Genomic DNA, 18,822 nt, shown 5'->3' on the forward strand with positions numbered 1-18,822 from the left:
GGTGCCACTTCCTCGAAGGGCCTTATGACCACTGACTATAAGAAGAAAGACTCGTCGGGCGCAGTGGCTCACGCCTGTAATCCCAGCACTTTGGGAGGCCAAGGCGGGCAGATCACCTGAGGCCAGGAGTTCAAGACCAGCCTGGCCAACATGGTCAAACCCCATCCTCTACTAAAAATATAAAAACTAGCCATGCATGGTGATGGGTGCCTATAATCCTAGCTACTCAGGAGGCTAAGGCGGGAGAATTGCTTGAACCCAGGAGAAGGAGGTTGCAGTGACTGACACAGTGCCACTGCACTCCAGCCTCGGCGACAGAGTAAGACTCTGTCTCAAAAAAAAAAAAAAAAAAAAGAAAAAAAAAAAAAGAAGAAAGACAACCCATTGTGGCCTGTCCTCTGGCCTGTCCTCTGGCCTATCCTCTCATCCTCATCCCTCATCTCTAGAGCTATTACCAAATGTTTTCCTTCATGGAATAACTTGCTGCTCTGGGCCACCAGTATTAGCAAATATATGGGTTCCAATTGGTTTAAGATAGTATGTTAAATTACAAGTCAAACACAACTTTGATTGGGATTGTAACTCGAGAATTGTTAATGTTTTGATAGGATCTGGGGCTCATGCATATGAAAGGTTCATTCTGGTTAGGGATTTGGGGTCCAATTTGCTTCCAAGCCCTGGTGGGAATGCATCAACCTCTCAGCAGTGACCAGCCTTCATCATGCTGCGACTTGCACGATATAGATGATTAAGCTTTTAAAAATCTGAGAGCTTAGAAACTACCAAGTTAAGGTAGAGTAGGAAAAACTCTAGCTTTGGAGAAGTGGCTAACGTAGGAGTTTTCAGGGAAGGAAGTGGCTATTTTGATCTTCCCTTGTCCCTTATATCATCTCCCCAAACTACTGTTGTTTTCTAAATCTATGCAAATATAGAGAAGTATGTAGAAGCAAATAACCTTTGTAGTGAATTGGCATCCTCACTCCTGCCCCAGACCTGAGGCTAGGATGAGGCTGCTCCCTGCAGAGCAGGTCTTCTCTGGCTCTCTGGTTCTTAATACTCAATATGTGGTGGTCAGGGTAAGTCCTATAGTTCTAGGGCCCATGCATTCTAACATAATCAGCCCATGGACTCCTAATGGAATGAATTGGGCCAGGCACAGTGGTGCACACTTGTAATCCCAGCACTTTGGGAGGCCAACGCAGGAGGATCACTTCAGTCTAGGAGCTTGAGAATAGCTTGGACAACATAGCAAAAAATAAAAATAGCCAGGCCTGGTGACGCGCGCCTATCTTTCGAGGTTGTAGTGAGCAATGATTGTACCATTGCACGCTAGCCTGGGTGACAGAGCAAGACCCCGTCTCTAAAAAAAAAAAAAAAAAAAAAAAAAAAAGAACGAATTGCAGTAAAACATAAAAGAAGACTGTTCTTCTCACTAAATATTACTAATGACCAATGGGACGAAAACTCTGGATCTTTTTTTTTTTTAAAGACAGGGTCTTGCTCTGTCACCCATGTTGGAGACCAGTGGCACAATCATAGGTCACTGCAAGCTTGAATTCCCAGGCTCCAGCCATCCTCCTGCCTCAACCTCCAGAGTAGTTGGGTCTACAGGCATGCACCACCATGCCTGGCTAATTAAAAAAAAAATTAGTAGAGATGAGTTCTTGCCTTGTTGACCAGGCAGGTCTCGAACTCCTGGACTCAAGTGATCCTCCCACCTTGGCCTCCCAAGGTGCTAGGATTACAGTGGTGAGCCACTGTGCCTGGCCAAAATCTGGATCTTAATAGACAGAAGTTGTTCTTTCCCAACTGGTACTTCCACACCAATTAACACACATCAACTCATGGATGAAAGGATTCTTAACAGAATGGGACATCGGGCAGGTAAGTTTGGAACAGGAAACAGAAGCCTATGGTGGCTTATTGTTCAGACAAGGGCTTTATCATTGCATAACAGCCCAGGATTGGTAAGGGTCCTACCAAAAGGAGAATGTGGACTGTTAAAAGCCTCTCTCACCTCTGGAGTGCGAGTGCTACAATGGCAAGCAGCATCTGTGTTTTAGTTATTGCTGGATCCTGAGAATCTAGTGTATGACCTTCCATAATGGGCCACACAGAAGTTTGTGTTGAGTTCCCAATTTTAATAAGTCCATAGGGACTAGGTAAGGGGTTACTTTCTTCTGTCTTCCACTATGAGATGAGGTCATTGCAACACAAGACCTGAGTGAGGAGTAGATAGTGGTACCTGCCTCCAGAGAATCACTGAGGGGCTCTCACAGCATTCAAGGAGGACTTGGAACATCTACTTCAGCTGAGGGAACACTCGAGTTTTGCCTCTAGGCTTCTGTGAGTCAAATGCAGATGATCTTCTCCCACCCACACTTGAGGTCCAGACCTGTGCTAAGCATTGACTGAGTCCCTCTCTCCTTACCTGAATGCCCTCTCTTTCAGGGTTGGGAACTTCTGAGACAAAAGAGTTGAGTTCCTAGTTGAAGTGAAAGCTCCAGAGAAGTTGCCTAGGCCTGTCCCTTGCTTGGTAGGGCCAATGGCTTTCAGTAGAGTGTAGGGAAGATGGACTTTACCCAGATCTCCCAAGGGAAGTCCTTGTGTGTGTGGAAGAGTCTAAGAGGTCTCTGCTAACTTCAGAAAAGGAAGAATCTACCCAAACAAGAAAAAGCATATGGTAGAAATACCATCCCACACCATGCCTCATAAGAAGATGTTCCCAAGTCATTTTTCTGATGCTTCCCTGGGCCAAAGGTATAATAGCCAAAATAATAATAAAAAATAAAAGTGATAGACATTTGGTATGTGCCAGGCACTGAGCCAAGCCTTGCAAATATCAACTCAATCACCACAATAACTTTTTGAGGTAGGTACCCATTTTAAGTGTCAAGAAACTGAGGCTAAGAGAGTTTAAATAACTTTTCAAAAGTCACTTAACCAACCAAATATAGGAGCTAAGATTTGAATGCAGGCCTTCTTGGCTGCAAAGCCTGAACTGTCCACAGTTACACTGTTCTCAGGATGCCATCCAGCCTATCAGAGACCTATGCCTACTTCTATTGCTGAGTGAGATGGGAAAGAGAGGAAGACAGGATTTAAAAATAAATTTAATATCCGTCTTTGTGCACACATATATACACAAACACATGTATCACTTACGTATCTAGAGTGCTTTAAAATGAGCCAACTCACTTCTGATTTCATTCTCAAAATAACTGTGTGGGGTAGCTATTATAATGTGAATACTCCCATTGTTTAGGTATGATAAGCAGATTACGAAGAAGGTAAATAATTTGCCCAAGAGCATACAGCCACATGGTTGCTTGAACCTATGTGGTTTGATGCCAAATTCATAGCTCTTTCACTATCACATAGTGCCACGATAATGAGACACACTCAGAGTCAGCTAACATTTATTAAACACCCACCATGGGTCAAACACCGTGCTAGGCTCATTTGTAAACAGTCAATAATTATTCATTGATTGGTCTTCCAGTCCACTAACTGGACTGTCGCTGCAGCAGACTCCAAGTCTAGTAAAGGTTTTATAAAATAATAAACAAGAATAGGCTGGGCGCGGTGGCTCAAGCCTGTAATCCCAGCACTTTGGGAGGCCGAGACGGGCGGATCACGAGGTCAGGAGATCGAGACCATCCTGGCTAACACGGTGAAACCCCGTCTCTACTAAAAAAAAAAATACAAAAAACTAGCCGGGCGATGTGGCGGGCGCCTGTAGTCCCAGCTACTCGGGAGGCTGAGGCAGGAGAATGGTCTAAACCCGGGAGGCGGAGCTTGCAGTGAGCTGAGATCCGGCCACTGCACCCCAGCCTGGGCGACAGAGCAAGACTCTGTCTCAAAAAAAAAAAAAAAAAAAAAAAAAAAAAAAACCAAGAATAATAATTCTTCTTTTTCTTTTTCCTAGGTACTCTCAGTAGCCTAGACCAAGCTAAATATTTCTCAAAAGGGTGTTGGTGTCACCTGAAGGACCAGGCTAGAAAGGAAAGCTGTATTAAGCCTGAAAAACACAACTCTCAAAAACTCTCAAAGTCCCTGAACCAACGATGGAAGGTCAATAGTCTTCATTCTCTAGGTTGGATGTGTTTTTAATGCTATTTTATTTACAAACTAGTCCACCTCACATCTCTAAGATGCCCTCTAGCTTTGCTCCCTAGTAGGTGAGGAGCAAAAGGCAGTTGATGAAGGAAGGAAAAATACTCTTTTTATTGGGTCCATCAGGAATGTAGGCCCATCTTCCCCTTGACCCTTTAAGCACCAAGCCCTGCTTCTTCCACAACATCAATTGAATTTATTGCCAAAGTAATATCTGAGAACTTGTCATCCTGGGCCAGGAGACCCCTGGGCAGACCTCAGAACAGTTTTGAGATAAACAAGAAGAAGCACTAAATAATTAGCACAATTATTCATGAATCAAGACAAGTATATTTTATTACTTTTAGGTGGTGAAACCTATGTACAGATCAGTCAGGGTATCTGCTGGATGGAACCAAGCTTGAAAGTGGTGGGTGCAGATTGGAACCAATACTTCATCTGCAAGGCTTGGGCTCTAAGCCAAGGCTTCAATGAAGAGATCAGCAGATGAATTCTCCCCTCAAAGGTGTGACAGCGTCACCAGGAAGTGGTGAATTTTCACAGAGTGGGACTTGGTTAGAGGAGAAGAAAGTCCCAATGGGTCAAAAATGGAGGTTGTTGAAGTTTTTTTGTTTTTTTGTTTGTTTGTTTGTTTGTTTTTTGCTGCAGATACAATTATTCGCTTGATGAAGGAAGATGAGTAATAGGGCTCTCAGCCTGAGGTCTAGGTTACTTCTTACTTCCTCCCACCTGGATTAACTTCAGGAAGGTGCAACTTATGTAGCTGCAGGGCCCTAGGCTCAGAAGGGCTCCATGCTTGGTTTAAGATTCTACTGTTATTGCTTGAAATTCTTGAAAATTATGTCTTTGAACCTGTGTTTTGTAAGTGAAGTCTATGGGATAATAGAGAATGTGTGTGCCCATCCATCGTTCCTGCCCCCACAATGCTGGCAGTAGCCCAGGAGTACAGAATTCCAGTGGGAGCTCAGCGAGACTCACGGTAAGTAGAATGGAAAGTACGCCTCTGACTACGCAGATGGGGACACGGACAGTGCCCAGAGGTCATGCTTTCTGTTTGAACCAGCTGCTTCAAATGCAGAAGGAAGGCAATGGAGTTCTAAGAAACACTAATGACTAAGGGACCCTAGAGTAGCATTTCTTACTTATGTTCCTTCCCTGTATTTGCCAAACACCCATGCTGAAAATGATGACGCAGAAGGAAAGGTGAAGATACAGCAATCCATACCTATTTCTCCTCAACAGCAAGCTGAAGGTGGAGAGTGCTGGTACAAAGCGCTTGTATCAAGAAGTGAAATAAAAACAGTGGAGTGCATTTTGTCAGCATCTCCACTGTTCTGGTAAGAATGAAATACCTATGCATATACGACCTATGAAATGTGAATTGTGTAATTTCGATGATTCTACAAATGAGTTAAATGCTCTTGTGTTTACATTTACAACTGGCATCACATAATATGAATGTATTATTCATATGTGATGAATAGTAAAATTCATGCTAAAAACTTAAAATTTTTATTTTTATTTAGCACCACATAAAAAAGAGCAAATAAAAAACCACCATGATGATTCTAGAGATAGACTGTGGAAGAAAGACAAAGGCATTATATGTAGGCACTTTCTTCCTGCTTTTTGAACAAGGGGCCCTACATGTTCATTTTGTGCCAGGCCCCATGAATTTTATAACCGGCTCTGCCCCTGCCCCTAGGTTTCTTTTGAGAAACAGGGCAAGCGCCAGGGCTCATCGAAGGTGATGAAGATAAAAGTTGGACTTCATTCTTGCCATAAATGAGTAGACACCTGCTTGCCAAAACGCTCTCCAACGTCGCGTGAAGGGGCAACTGACACTCCTGAATGAATATGAGGAAACCCAAGGCAAATTCAGGTTCACCACATACACTCAGGGACATCAGGTCCACCCCTAAACTGGATGAGGCATGTCTCAACTGGCATCTTCAGACTTGACAGACAGGAAGAAGGTCTGTTTCCTTGTGTTTGTGGCTCATGAGCCGACATGGGCTCTCATGGGCTCCCATGTGGAGAGAACTCTGGGTACCCACATACATATTGTTGTGGTCTTTGCACATATGTGTGCATGTACACTGCACATACATGTCTGCATGTGACAGGTGCCTGGGCACCTGCTAGAACCTGAGGGAGGCGGTCTTTCCATGGATCTCCGGGGGGGAAGGCTGATGGACATGAAATACTTTTTAGGTGCTATCCTTCTGGAACTTGGTCCCCAGAAAACCACAGCTGAGAGTAAAGAGAGATACGGACGGTCTTGGAGGACTATGGAGAGCAGATGGCTATAATTCCAGGACCAGATTTTTTTTTTTCTTGTAACCACTTCCCCCACAACCTTTACACCAAAGGGAGACAAACACTTGTTGACTTAAGCAAAAAACAGAAACAATTTCCTTCTGAGAAGTGCAACACAAAGAAACCTGATGCTTTTTGGGCTGTGGAAGACTCCCCATCCCCCTTCTTGGAGCAGGACCTTCAGTGATGGGGACAGTGGGTGTCGGGCCAGCTGGCCTGGTTTTACTTCACACCAGGAGATCCAGGGAACGAGCCACCATCCTCTCTGCTTTATTTAGTGAGACAGCACTTCATAGCAACAGTAGGCTTAATCACAGTCTATACCCACATTTCACTTCCCATTTCTATGCCTACTCCTTGCCTTTTGGTTATTTGGGGTGGGGGGTGGCAATGGCATGCTGATTCTATCTTCCAAGCACCCTCCTCAAATCTCCTACTTCCCTGCTGGAAAGGATTCCCTTCTCATGTTAATTTGATGACCCAGCCAGCTGCACCTCTCCACCCCCGCACCCCCAGCACAAAAGAAAAAGCCACTACCTTACTCCTTCAGAATTACATTCCCGCTCAGGTGGTCTTCTTAACTACCAGCCCAGTCCAAAGAACCCTCGTCATATTTCCGGGTTCATCTGAACCAGACATTCAAGTAGTGCCCCCACATGGATATTTAAGGACCATGGAGGAGGGGGTATTCCCTCCTCCCCCTGTGTTCCACCTCCCAGAAGTGGCTGCTTTTCAGAGTGGAGGTGATTCAGCTTTCCTAGAAGATCATTTGCAGGGGAAAAAAATTTACAGTACTACAGCTGAGAGTGCTGCCTGCTTCCCTCGATGAAAAAAAACCCTGCTCTCAGACACATGGAATTCCCATTGATGAGGTTTGGCCAACACCAGGCACTGGATTTTCCCCATTAAACTTAAAGCTCAGGGTGAAAGATGCAGGGGTGGGAGAAGGGATAACGATACCTTTTCAACCTTTTCAGCCCTCTGGGGGATTTGAACTTTGGCCCCCAAGGTCTAATGGCTGATGTTCAAAAGCCCCCCGCCCTCCATCCCTCCACCTCTCTTCCCCAAGCTCCTTCCTAACAAAGAATGATTCTCTTTGCTACACACAATAAAGCCCTGGTGGATTTACCCAGATTAAAAAACCCCTTGAAGTCCCTGTCAAAACTAATCTTCTCAGGAGAAACACTTGTTGATAACCACCTCGCTTTGTGCAACAGCAGGGAGGAGCTGGGAGGACCAGAACCCAACAGAGAAACTGGCTTGTGACCTCCCTATCGTCACATGGCCCCAGGCACGATACAATCCCTGACCTCAGAGAACGCCCCTCCTCCCACGACACACAAATATTCTGCAAGCCCCCGCCCCATTTAGCTTCTCCACCTCAAGCTCCCTCTGTAACACCACCAGCCCCTCAAAGCAGGAAGGCCAACCCTGTAGGTCCCCAGACCGACAGACCCTGGCTGAGCTCCAGCCTCTCCCTCCTTCTCTGCCGCCCCCGAGCTTTAACTCTTCACCCTGCAGGGCCCAGCCTCTCTTGTTTTTCCTGCTGCAAACTTTGTCAGGAGCCTTTTCAGGCGGTTTTCCTCTATACAACCAGCCCTTAAGATATCATGCATAAAGATTTCCCTCTACAGGTGGTTGTGAGCTGTAGCAGTTTTTGCTCTTGCAATGGAAACATTTATTTTAAATTTCATTTTACCCACAAATAAGCTTTTAAACAAAAATTATTTTACTTACACCCACTAAAGACTTAGCATTTTCTCCAAATAGTGGGGAGAAGATTAAGTTCTCTATGCAAGACATGTTACCACTCCCATCACCACCACCATACCCTGATTCTTCATCTCCCCGACTCTCCCCACTTTGCTCTGACTTCATGAAGCCTTTTTGGAACTAAATTTTCATGTGCAAAATAATTACAGGAATTAAGACACTCAGTGAATGAGAATCAATCCACGATACGGCCAAGTGGCAGAAGCACATGCCCACTACAGAATACCCCTCCACCTTCCACCCCCAAACCACAGAACACTAGGGTGGGGGAAGCCAAGACGGCACCCCCTCCCCAGCTTAACAACAGAGGACTGTCTTCCAGCTGGCTTGCCTCCTGCAAAAACCACACACACAAGACCCCAGGAAAGCCTGCCCAAGAAGTCTAGGCAATTTGTACAAAGATAATTGTTCAATGAAAACGACAGTAATCATGGTCAGTCATACAAATCTACTCCTCCAAACATTCACCAACTGACATCATAAACTTTGCAAAAGCCAAACACAAGACAGTGCATGGTATAACCTACCTTGGCGAGCTCCTTCACTTTTTGTGCAAATGTTTTCCCCTCCGCATGCTTTACATAGATTTCTAGGGAAATTTGGAAGGACTGGTGAGGGGGTGGGGGGTGGCGAGGGAATGAGGGTAATATAAATAAGGAAGCATTTTAAATGCACCACGCAAAAAGCTCGGGATTTCACGTTATGTGTCTGCACTCTTCCCGGAGCAAAGCAAAACAGTTCGCGTTCAGTGCCAGACTTGGAGGGAGAGACAGAAGAGAGAGGGTGGGGGAGAGAGGGAGGGGATGAGAGGGAGGAAAGAGAGGGAGGGGGAGAGAGAAAAAGAGGGTGGGGGGATGCTGAAGGAGCGAGGGAGAAGAAGAGAAAGAAAGAGGAAATGAGAGAGGAATAGAGGGAGAGGAGAGGGGAGGTGAGGGGAGAGGGAGGGAGGGAGAAGAAAGGAGGGGGAGAGCCAAAAGGAAGGAGGAGAAAGAGGAGGCAGCCCCCTCCCACGCTCCCACCCCCACACATTCAGGCACCTTCTGAGTAACTGATCAGAGCAAAGAACTCATCTCCCACGTTTAAAAACCCCGTTTGGGACTAAGTCCCGATGCACACGCGCTCGGGTCTATTTATAGACAGACCCTAATGATATGTATTGCATTCTGAACGTAAATGTGAAATGTGTGTGTGTGTGCGGATTATATACGGTTCCTTTGACAGGTATGATTTTTTTTTTTTTTTTTTTTTTTTTGCACTGCAGTGCGTCTGATTATATCTGTTTGGATTTTCTTCTTTCTTTTTTTGCATCTAAAAAGCATGCATCAAATTTGAAGGTGTTCGGGAAAAATGGTGGGGGTCTCAATGCTTACAAAACCCTGGCTTTTTTCCCCCTGCAAAGCTGGGATATTTGCAGAGTTGGGGCTGTTTGAAAAGGCTCCAGCCCTGGCTCAGTGTAGCACGCCCAGTTCCAGCAGTGTGTGCTATTGACCTGCATTGACGTCAGTGCGTCATTAGGTCTCCCTTAGAAACACTGACTTTCAAAAATAGTATCAAATTAATTCAGTTGGAGCCTGGTGAAGAAAGGATACTAGCTGGAATCAGCCATAAAACTCCAGAATTTTCAGCCCTAGATCTCTTCTTTTTCTAGGAGCCAAATAGAAATCAGATTGTATGGAAAATGCCATTGATGGGATTTTTTTTTTTTTCCTTAAGAAAAGGGACCAAATTAGATTGCAAAACCCAGAACTGCCTCTGTGTTTTTTTCTTTCCCTTCTTTTTTCTGATCTAAAAATAACCCCCTGCTTGAGCTGACTGCGGTATCTTTTGTGTTGCAGCTCTCTGTTTTTAGCAGTCCGGTCCCAGTGAAGGGTGGAACACAAGTACAGATATTGATCTATTGATATTTGCAAAGCCAGGAATTAATTTTAATGAAACAGGTGGGCCCTATTGTGGTGGTCGGTAATAAAAAAGAGAAGGTGCCGTGGGCTCCATTTATGTCATTCACACATTCCGTTTCATTTTTTCCAATTCATTTTTTAAAGACATAATTCCCCCACCCCCCATGTGTCTCACATGGCTTCTGACCAGCACATGCAACCCCCATTCATACAAACATGAAGCACTGGTACATTCAAACTCAGTGGAGACAGGGCATTCATAAGCAAGGGTTCTGGGATGTTCCTTCCTTCTTGTAGCTGCTTGGCAGGAAAGGCACAGCAGCCCACCAAAACAGGCTTAGGTTTCATCTGGGGGACCTAAGTATGAAATCTGATAATGATATTGTATTATTAAAATCTGCATTTATTTAAACATCTGCCTTTTATGGGGGGTGGGCAACTGCCCTCTTCACTTAGCTAACAATACAGTTTTCACTGGTCCATTTCACAATTATACACTTTTATAAATACTTATGGATTATATATGTGAATACAGAGTGCCTCCCCACGGAAGCAAAGTGGGTGAGATTTGCCACTTTCAAAGTATTTATTGGAGAGGGGGTGGTTGGGGAATGTTGGAGTTTTCTATTTTCAGAGGAGGCAGTTTACAATAGTTTTGCAAAGTCTTCATTTCCCACATATCTTGCTTCTCAGCCCTCCCTCCCTCACTTGCCCTCCTCAGATAGGTTCACTTGGGCCTCAGGATGATAGAAGAATTTGGTTTCTCTGACCTATTCAGTCTTTGGTCTCTGCTGAGACTGTTAATGAGGGGACTAATTGGGGCCATCGGGTATAGGGGCCCTCACAGAGGCCACTTGGATGGCAAAAGCTATGGGGGACCTTCAGTGGGGCAGAAGAGGAGCCCAAAATGGATTTAAATCATATGATTTCAAATTAAGTGGCCCTTAATTTTTTTTTTTTTATCTGCTCATGAAATCAGGTTTTCAACTGGTAACTACCCAATCATTTTTGCTTATCACCACTTCCTAAAAGAATGCGGCGCCTCCTTTCATTCCCTCAAATCTGGTTGGGAGACAGAAGGGAAGATGGTCTTATTAATCTCAACATTTCAGATAAGCACAGAATATGAATAATTCTGCCTGACCAGGCTAGTAGGTCAGGGGAGTAGAGGTCAGAGAAAATCTAACCTGAGGTACCACTCATCTGCCCCTTGTTCAGCCCCACGGGCTAGTCAGGAGGCTCTGTGACTAGAGTTTATCTAAGGACAATTCCTGGTGCCTGGAGGAGTCTTCAACTGACGACAGACTGACCACATGTTTTTGCTTGTCTTTCCCCCGACTTTCTTCTCTGGGGCTTCAGGGAGGACAAGGCAATTGCCAATGGTTCATGCTGCTACGCAGCAGTGGCAGCAGCAAAAGGGAGGTGCTGTGAGAAAACAGAATATTCCCCTCCTCCCCCCTCAACCCAACACTCATAGACTTTGGTAAAGATACTGATCAGTAGATGCTTCCAGCCAGCCAGCCAGGCACTGCAAACCACTACCCCAGCTTGCAAGGGCTCCCATACACTCTTCATCACAAATACATTCATTCACAGAAACTTACAGTCATTCATGCACCTGCACACCACCACATTCATTCATATTTTAGCCACAACTGCAGTCACACATTCGCCTGTAAAGGCTGGGTAAGTATGAAGAGCAGGAACATGCCTTCAGAACATGCCTTCATTCTGCCCCCTCCCCTGACACACACACACACACACACACACACACACACACACACACACACACACACACACACACTGTCCTGCTTCCTTGCTCCAGGAGGTTTCAGCTTGGAAGCATGCAAAATCCTGGCAGGAAGAAATTTCTGCCATTCACAGTCAAATCCCTAGACTGTATAAAAACCCCCTGACCTCATCCATGATTAGATCACGGACAAGATGCCCAAGTGCTGGCAGAGCTGCAAATGCCTAGGTGGATGAGGGGGGCTGGTTCTTTTTCTGGCCTGGTTTTCCTCACTTGGCAGCCCAGTGACTAAAGACAGGGCCAAAGGAGGGGCTTGCAGTGTGGCCCAAGCCTGCACAATGCCCCACGTGGCCCGTTCAGATGTTGTCCTCAAGGGATAGGTGAGAGTTGTCATGACCTGTGACGTACTGCGGCAGCCAAGGCTTGGCATTCAAAGGCCTTGGGAATTGGTGTTAATCTGCACTGGTGCTGAGGATGGTAAGCAGGGGGCTGTGCATTTACCCTCCAGATCCACTCTGCACTCACTCCACTCTGTTCTGAGAGGTTGACCTCTAGGGACTGCATTAAGACTCTCCTGATCCCTGGTTCAGCCAATGGGGGCCCTGAGAGGGAAATCCAAAGATGGGAGGGAGGCATGGCGGCTTATTTATTCCCCACCTTCCTCCCTGCCAAGCGATGGGCTGTCTTTGGCTGTGTTCTTCTGTGAAAACCACAGCTCCTGTCAGGTGGCCCCTGAGCAGCTGCAGTTCCAGGTCTCTCCAAGTTCTGGACTAGCGTGAATACATCGAGACCAGTGATTCCCAAACTCTCTAGGTCTGTGGAACTCTTAACAGGATGACAGTCACTTGCCTCAGTGGTGCCTACTGGCAACCGAAACCAAAAACAAACAAACAAAACACTCCCATCAGAATGCTGGGTAAGTAGTGTTTATTGACATAAAACAAGGCTGGGGGGGCTTTTTCAGTCCAGAACATGAAATTACAGAGTAGATGCTGCTGGAGAGATTGCTGACTAGCAGGTAAGGAAAGTGGGCCTTCCGCTTAGTTGTTTACCAGCTTTGTGATCATGGGCAAATTACTTAATTTCTCTAAGCCTCAGTTTCCTCCTCTGTTAAATGAAAATAATAAGAATTATAATAAGACCCTCCTCTTGGAACTGTAATGAGGACTGTATGAGATAATGTATGTGAAACAGTGTACCACAGGTGCCCAGCACAAAAATAACCTGCAATAAATGCTAGCTATTTAAATATTAACATTAAGAGTATTAGTATGTATTCTATAAAATGACCATTTATGGGACATCTAGAACTTTCAAAGTTTTTAGACAATGGCCAAGAATAAGATGTTCATTTTATTTTTTATTTTTATTATTATATTTTTTGAGATGGAGTTTCACTCTTGTCACCCAGGCTGGAGTGCAGTGGTGCGATCTTGGCTCACTGCAACCTCTGCCTCCCGGGTTCAAGTGGTTCGCCTGCCTCAGCCTCCCAAGTAGCTGGGATTACAGGTACTCGCTACAATGCCTGGCTACTTTTTGTATTTTTAGTAGAGATGGGGTTTCGCCACATTGGCCAGGCTGGTCTTGAACTCCTGACCTCAGGTGATCCACCCGCCTCAGCCTCGAAAAGCGCTGGGATTACAAGCGTGAGCCACCGCGCCTGGCCAGATGTTCATTTTATATCATGACCTGATGATACCCACAGTGGAAAAAAGTAACAGTTACCCTTAAAACCTGCAATGCACTCTGCTATTTCCTCATTTGTTCTATGTCATCAAAAAATGTAAGTCACAACACCTTAATGGCTTGAGATCCACAACTGGAGAAGCTGTGATCTGGTAGACTTGCCAGGGATCAATGTGATGAAGACTGAGTCGTCTCTGGAGGTGACAGGATAGGTAAAGACCATTTCCTGATGTCTTTTAAACAGGTATAGTTACATTAGTGGAGGAAAAGCAGCTGGGAGTGTTCGCTGAAGAATCTGAAATTCAGACAAGCATTTGAGTGGACTATGTGTAAGAAACTAGGACTTGGAGAAGGGAACTCAAATGTAAAAAACATGGTGCTTGCCCTCAAAGAATGTATAGTTTAGTAGCAGAGCTTAGATTCATTCACTCCTTTATAAAACTGAGTACCTACTATGTGTAAGGAAGGTTCTACATCAGTGAACAAGACAGGAGTTCCTGACATCACAAAGCTTAACTTCTTATGGTAGTGATAGGCAACCAAATTCGCATAATATGGTTCAGACAGTGGTAATGGCTCTAACGAAAAAGGGAGTGGAGAGTGTCTGGTAGAAGACATATTCTAGATAAGGTAGTCAGGGAATGCTTCTCTGAGAAAATATCTGACCCGAGACAGGAATGAAGTGAGGGAGTGAGCTGTGTAAATTCTAAAAGAAATGCACTCCAGCAAGTGCATAGACTCTGAGGAAGAAATAAGCTTGGAATAGTGCGGAAGCAGGAAGAAGGACAGAGTGACCAGAGCTTAGTGAGCAAAGCAGAGGGTGGTAGGTGTCTGAGAGGTAGACAGGGCCAGATAACGTAGGTCTTGACATTCATACTAAGTCTTGAATAACATCTGAATGTGATGAGAAACCATTGTAGGGTTTTGAGCAGGAGAGTGACATGGTCTATGTTTTAAAAGGATCACTCTGCTGCTCTGGAGAGAAGTGACTAAAGAGGGTGAGAAGGAAACAATGGGGCCGATCAGGAGGCCATCCCAGCAGTCCAGACAAGAGATGATGGCGGCTTGGAACAGGCTGACAGTGATGGAGGTGGTGAGAAGTGGTCCAATTAGCAGTATCTACTTTGAAGGATGATGTCTCTGCATATCCATAATACAACGTGGAACGTGAGGTGCCAAGATAGAGTACACGATGTTGTGGAAACTCAGATGAAAATTACATCTGGCTGGGGGATGAGCTGGCACTTGAGCTGTGTTTTCAAGGATGAGTGGGCAGAAATGGTGAGGGAGGAGAGAACTTTCCAAAGAAATGAAAAAGCATGCAATTGAAGGCAAAGAAGAGGAAAAGTAGAGGGCACATTCAGGGCCCAGAGGTAATTCTGTGGATATGGTGGGCCTGAAAGCGTAGAACAGGAATCAAGCTGACCAGGTAGGTTTAGGATAAATCATCATGGGCCTCGTGTGCCATGATAGCATTTGGGCAATGGAGAGCCACTGCATGTTTCTGAGGATGATTTCATGTGATCAGCACTGAGCTTTACAAAGTTCTGGGCAATTGGGGCTGAATGGGAACCTCGAAGCCTGTGCTTTGGGCCTCAGTAGACTCATTCGTCAAGCAGATCTTTGGCCTTCTCTGATCCTGCACCCTTTGTTCCAGCCAAACCAGCTTTCTTAGTGACCAGCAGGCTGGCCAGAAACACTCCCTCCTGCCTTTGCTCATGCAGTTCTCGGCACCCAAAGCTCCTCTCCATTTATCCAGATCTTCCCCCTTCTTTGGCTCCTTGGTCTCTATCGCTCTCTCCTTTCTATCAAAGCTCTTGTCTACACTGCTCATGTTGGCTCTTAACCTCACAGACCCACTGACATTTTGTTAAGTATTTCCAGAACACAGGCCTTCTCCCACGAGACAGAAATTCCTGTCAGTCAGGCACATTACCTGGCACTCCCTTTGTTCTCTCCACAGTGTCAGGCACTCAATAGCCATTAAACTGACTATTCTCATTCCTCATAAGTGAGTTTGGAAAGCCAAGGGTAGAAAGGCACTTGTCCAGATACGCTGAAATCCAGACACAAAGCCAAAGGGACCCACTTCCTGCCTCCAGCTCTCTTCCTATTACTCCACTTCCTGGCCATCCCAGCACTGAACACACTTAGGTGTTGCCTTCCTTAGAACTATCCTAAGGGGAAAAACCCTTGCCTTGGGAACAGGATCCCTGTAAAAGCACGAACCCTCTGATTCCCCTCAGGGAGACAGGGAATGGCCTGGGTCAGATTCCATTAGATTCCTTGTCTTCCCCAGTGCTCCATATTTGGTTGGCGGGTGGCTCCCCCAGCTCCCTAATCCAGGCTGTCTGCCACATCATATATGGCTTTTCACGGACAGGGTTTGCTTCAGGGGCTTCTACTCTGGAGTGCTTGTCCCAGGTAGCCCCCCACCCCCATTTTGTAACTGCCCAATAGGTTCCTTTTACCCACTTCCCAGATAGAACAGATTTATCAACGGGGGAATTGCAATAGAGAAAGTTTAATTCACACAGAGCTGGCTGATCGGGAGACCAGAGTTTTATTATTACTCCAATCAGTCTCCCTGAAAATTCCAGACTAGGGTGTTTAAAGGATAATTTGATGGGTAGAGGGCCAGGGAGTGGGGAGTGCTGACTGGTTTGGTCAGAGACAAAATCACAGGGCCTCGAAGTTGTCCTCTTGTGCTAAGCAGGTTCCTTGGTAAGGGCCACAGGACCAGACAGCCAGTTTACCAATCTGGGTGACGCCAGCTGATCCATCAACTGCAGGGTCTGAAAAATATCTTCAGCACCAATCTCAGATTTTCTAATAGTGATGTTATCCCTAGGAGCAATTGGGGAGACTTAGAATCTTGTGACCTCCAGCTACATGACTCCTAAACGGTAATTTCTAATCCTATGGCTAATTTGTTATTACTACAAAGGCAGTCTGGTCCCTAGGCAAGACGGGGGGCTGTATTGTGAAAGGAATGTTGTTATCTTTGTTACAAAGTGAAACTATAAGTTCCTCCCAAAGTTAGTTCAGCCTATGCCCAGGAATGAACAAAGGACAGCTTGGAGGTTACAAGCAAGATAGAGTTGGTTAGGTCAGATGACCTTCACTGTAATACTTTTATTATAATTTCTGCAAAGGCGGTTTCAATTTCGCCAGCTATTGGAAATAACAACTAGCAGAGACACACGTTTGCAGACAGCAACAGGCTTTGTGGACTACCTCACCACCTGACACCTTGCAAGCAAATGGGTCACTTAAGGACACATTGCAAAGGCACAAATAATGGGTTTCCTTCTATTCTGTTGCTGGGGACACCCACTTTGGTGCTTGGCCTGTCTCGTGGTCTCCACCCCTCACTGCTTCTTTCCAAATGCTCTGCCTGCCATTTCTAGAAGGGGAAATGGGAGGCTGAGGGAATCAGTAAGGCACCCACCAAGGAACCATAAAGGACGCTGGATTCTTGCTCATGCCCTCAGCTGGGTGCTGGGCTGGGCCCAGGTTGCAGTAAAAGAGGGCTCCTGATCCAAAGGTCACAGGCATAGTAATGGAGGCTGAACGGACCGCTGTGGGGACTCCACCCCCCAATTTCAAAAGCTCTTCCGCACCTCCTTCCCAAGCTTAGGTTTAAATTTGAACAAACTCATCTCTTGGGGAAGAGCCCCCTTACCCTGCCTCCTCCTCCCATGCGTGGAGTGTAGGGGCAGATGGGGTAGGGAAGGGAGACCTCCATTTCTCAAATCCAGGCGGGCACAGAGCTCTGCACCCCCGCACCCCCGCTCAGCATCCCCAAGTCGGCCAGGGTAACAAGGCCTAGGACAGGGACGCGGCCGCTGAGGAAGACTTTCCCGCAGCCGCCACAAGCCAGTCGCCCCCGGCGCCACGGCCTCCCTCCCACGCGTGGAAGTCGAGCAGAGGCACAGGCGGCGGCACTGCCGGACCCGCAGGTCACGCGGGCGGCACGAGGCCCTGCGCCCTACGCACGTGAGGGGGCGGGGCCTGCGCCCAGGATCCCCTCTCGCGGCGGCTGACGTAGCAGCGCGGCCCCGCCCCGCCCGCTGCCTCCCCGTGCCGCCCAGCCCCTCCCGGCGTCTCCACTGCCCCCGCGCTGCTGCGCGCCGCCTCCGCTGTGAGAGCTCCCGCGCGGGGGCGGAGCCTTGGAGCCCAGGGACCCGGAGCTGGGGGAAGAGAAGGGCGCGGGGGCGGGGGACAAGAAGGAAGGTGGGGAGGAAGCAGCCTTAGGCCGGAGTGGCGGGCGCCGGGGGCTGCGCAATGCCCCCTGCCCGGGGAAGCTCCCTCCCTAGTCTCTCCAGAGGCTGTCCCGGACGCCCCGGGTTTTTGTTCCCCTAGATTTAGGGCAAGGAGAAGCCAGGATGCGGGATGAAGGTTGGCGGGGGGAGGTGGGTGAGGCTGCCTGTGAGGACCCTCCCGCCATCCACCCACGCGCGCGTGTTCTCCCGGCGCTGGCGGTGTCCTGCCCGCTCGACTGCTCCGGCTGCGCTCGTGACTGTGCTTCGTGCTGGCAGAATTCCGCAGCGTGTGCTCGGGGGTGGGGCGGGGGTGGGGGGCGGGTGGCACCTGGTTGCCCCTTAAGCTTGTCCACCCGCGGGTCTGCCGGGTTGCCAGGCAACACACTTACCTGCCCCCTCCCCCACCCTGCCCGGCTTCCCAGAGGCAGGTCGCTCCCGGCCCAGCCTCTGTGCCCTGCGATGCCCCTCTCCGCTCCGCGATTCAGTCCTGTGTCTCCATCCTGCACCTGGTTGTTCTGGAAGCATGGAAAGCGCCCATGTCTTCTCCTGGGCCTCGACAGCTGCGCCTCCCTTGTTCACCTGGGTGCTGACATGGAGGGCCGTAGTGGGGCTGCAGACAGACTGTCCACACAACCCCATCCTGTACCCCTTCTTGGAACAGGGCAGTGGAAAAACAAACAGGAACTGTGCAGGAGAACATGGAGCCCAAACACCAGCTCATTTCCACCCTTTCCGTGTAGATCACCCAGCACGTGTCCGCCCCCGGGGTAAATCTTGTGGTTTGGTTCCACTTAGCGCCCAGAAGACGCACTCGCTGTCCCTGGTAACTGGGCAGCAAGGCTTGGCCTTGGGGCTCCCTCCCCTGGGATGCAGTGCTCCTGACGTAGGGTCCGAGATAAGGCAGGACACACGGAGAGAGAGGTAGAGTGAGAAAATAAATATTATGAAAAGCAAGACTACTCAGCCGCGGCGTGCCCCGCGGTGATTCCACACTGCGCTAGAGGGTATCTGCTCA

At 47.4% G+C, this 18,822-nt stretch overlaps 3 long non-coding RNA genes across 3 annotated transcripts in view; 1 reads left to right on the forward strand and 2 right to left on the reverse strand.

Annotated features, from left to right (window-relative positions):
- Positions 1-9,076, reverse strand: part of LOC139357467 (uncharacterized) — a 48,054-nt gene extending 38,978 nt beyond the window's left edge. The window contains exon 1 of the long non-coding RNA XR_011610647.1: positions 8,736-9,076. This is a non-coding gene — a long non-coding RNA (uncharacterized lncRNA). The remainder of the gene's footprint in view (positions 1-8,735) is intronic.
- Positions 9,077-13,632: 4,556 nt separating this feature from the next.
- LOC139357319 (uncharacterized) lies at positions 13,633-14,786 on the forward strand. Its single transcript, XR_011610290.1, has 2 exons — positions 13,633-13,754; positions 14,503-14,786. It is a non-coding gene; the product is annotated as an uncharacterized lncRNA (long non-coding RNA).
- A 952-nt stretch (positions 14,787-15,738) lies between these two features.
- LOC139357318 (uncharacterized) lies at positions 15,739-18,118 on the reverse strand. The gene is made up of 3 exons (XR_011610289.1): positions 18,001-18,118; positions 16,994-17,177; positions 15,739-16,389 (listed from the first exon to the last, which is right to left on the reverse strand). It is a non-coding gene; the product is annotated as an uncharacterized lncRNA (long non-coding RNA).
- Between the last annotated feature and the right edge of the window lie 704 nt (positions 18,119-18,822).

The sequence above is a fragment of the Macaca nemestrina genome, chromosome 12 (assembly GCF_043159975.1).
Source record: "Macaca nemestrina isolate mMacNem1 chromosome 12, mMacNem.hap1, whole genome shotgun sequence".
Taxonomy (NCBI): domain Eukaryota; kingdom Metazoa; phylum Chordata; class Mammalia; order Primates; family Cercopithecidae; genus Macaca; species Macaca nemestrina.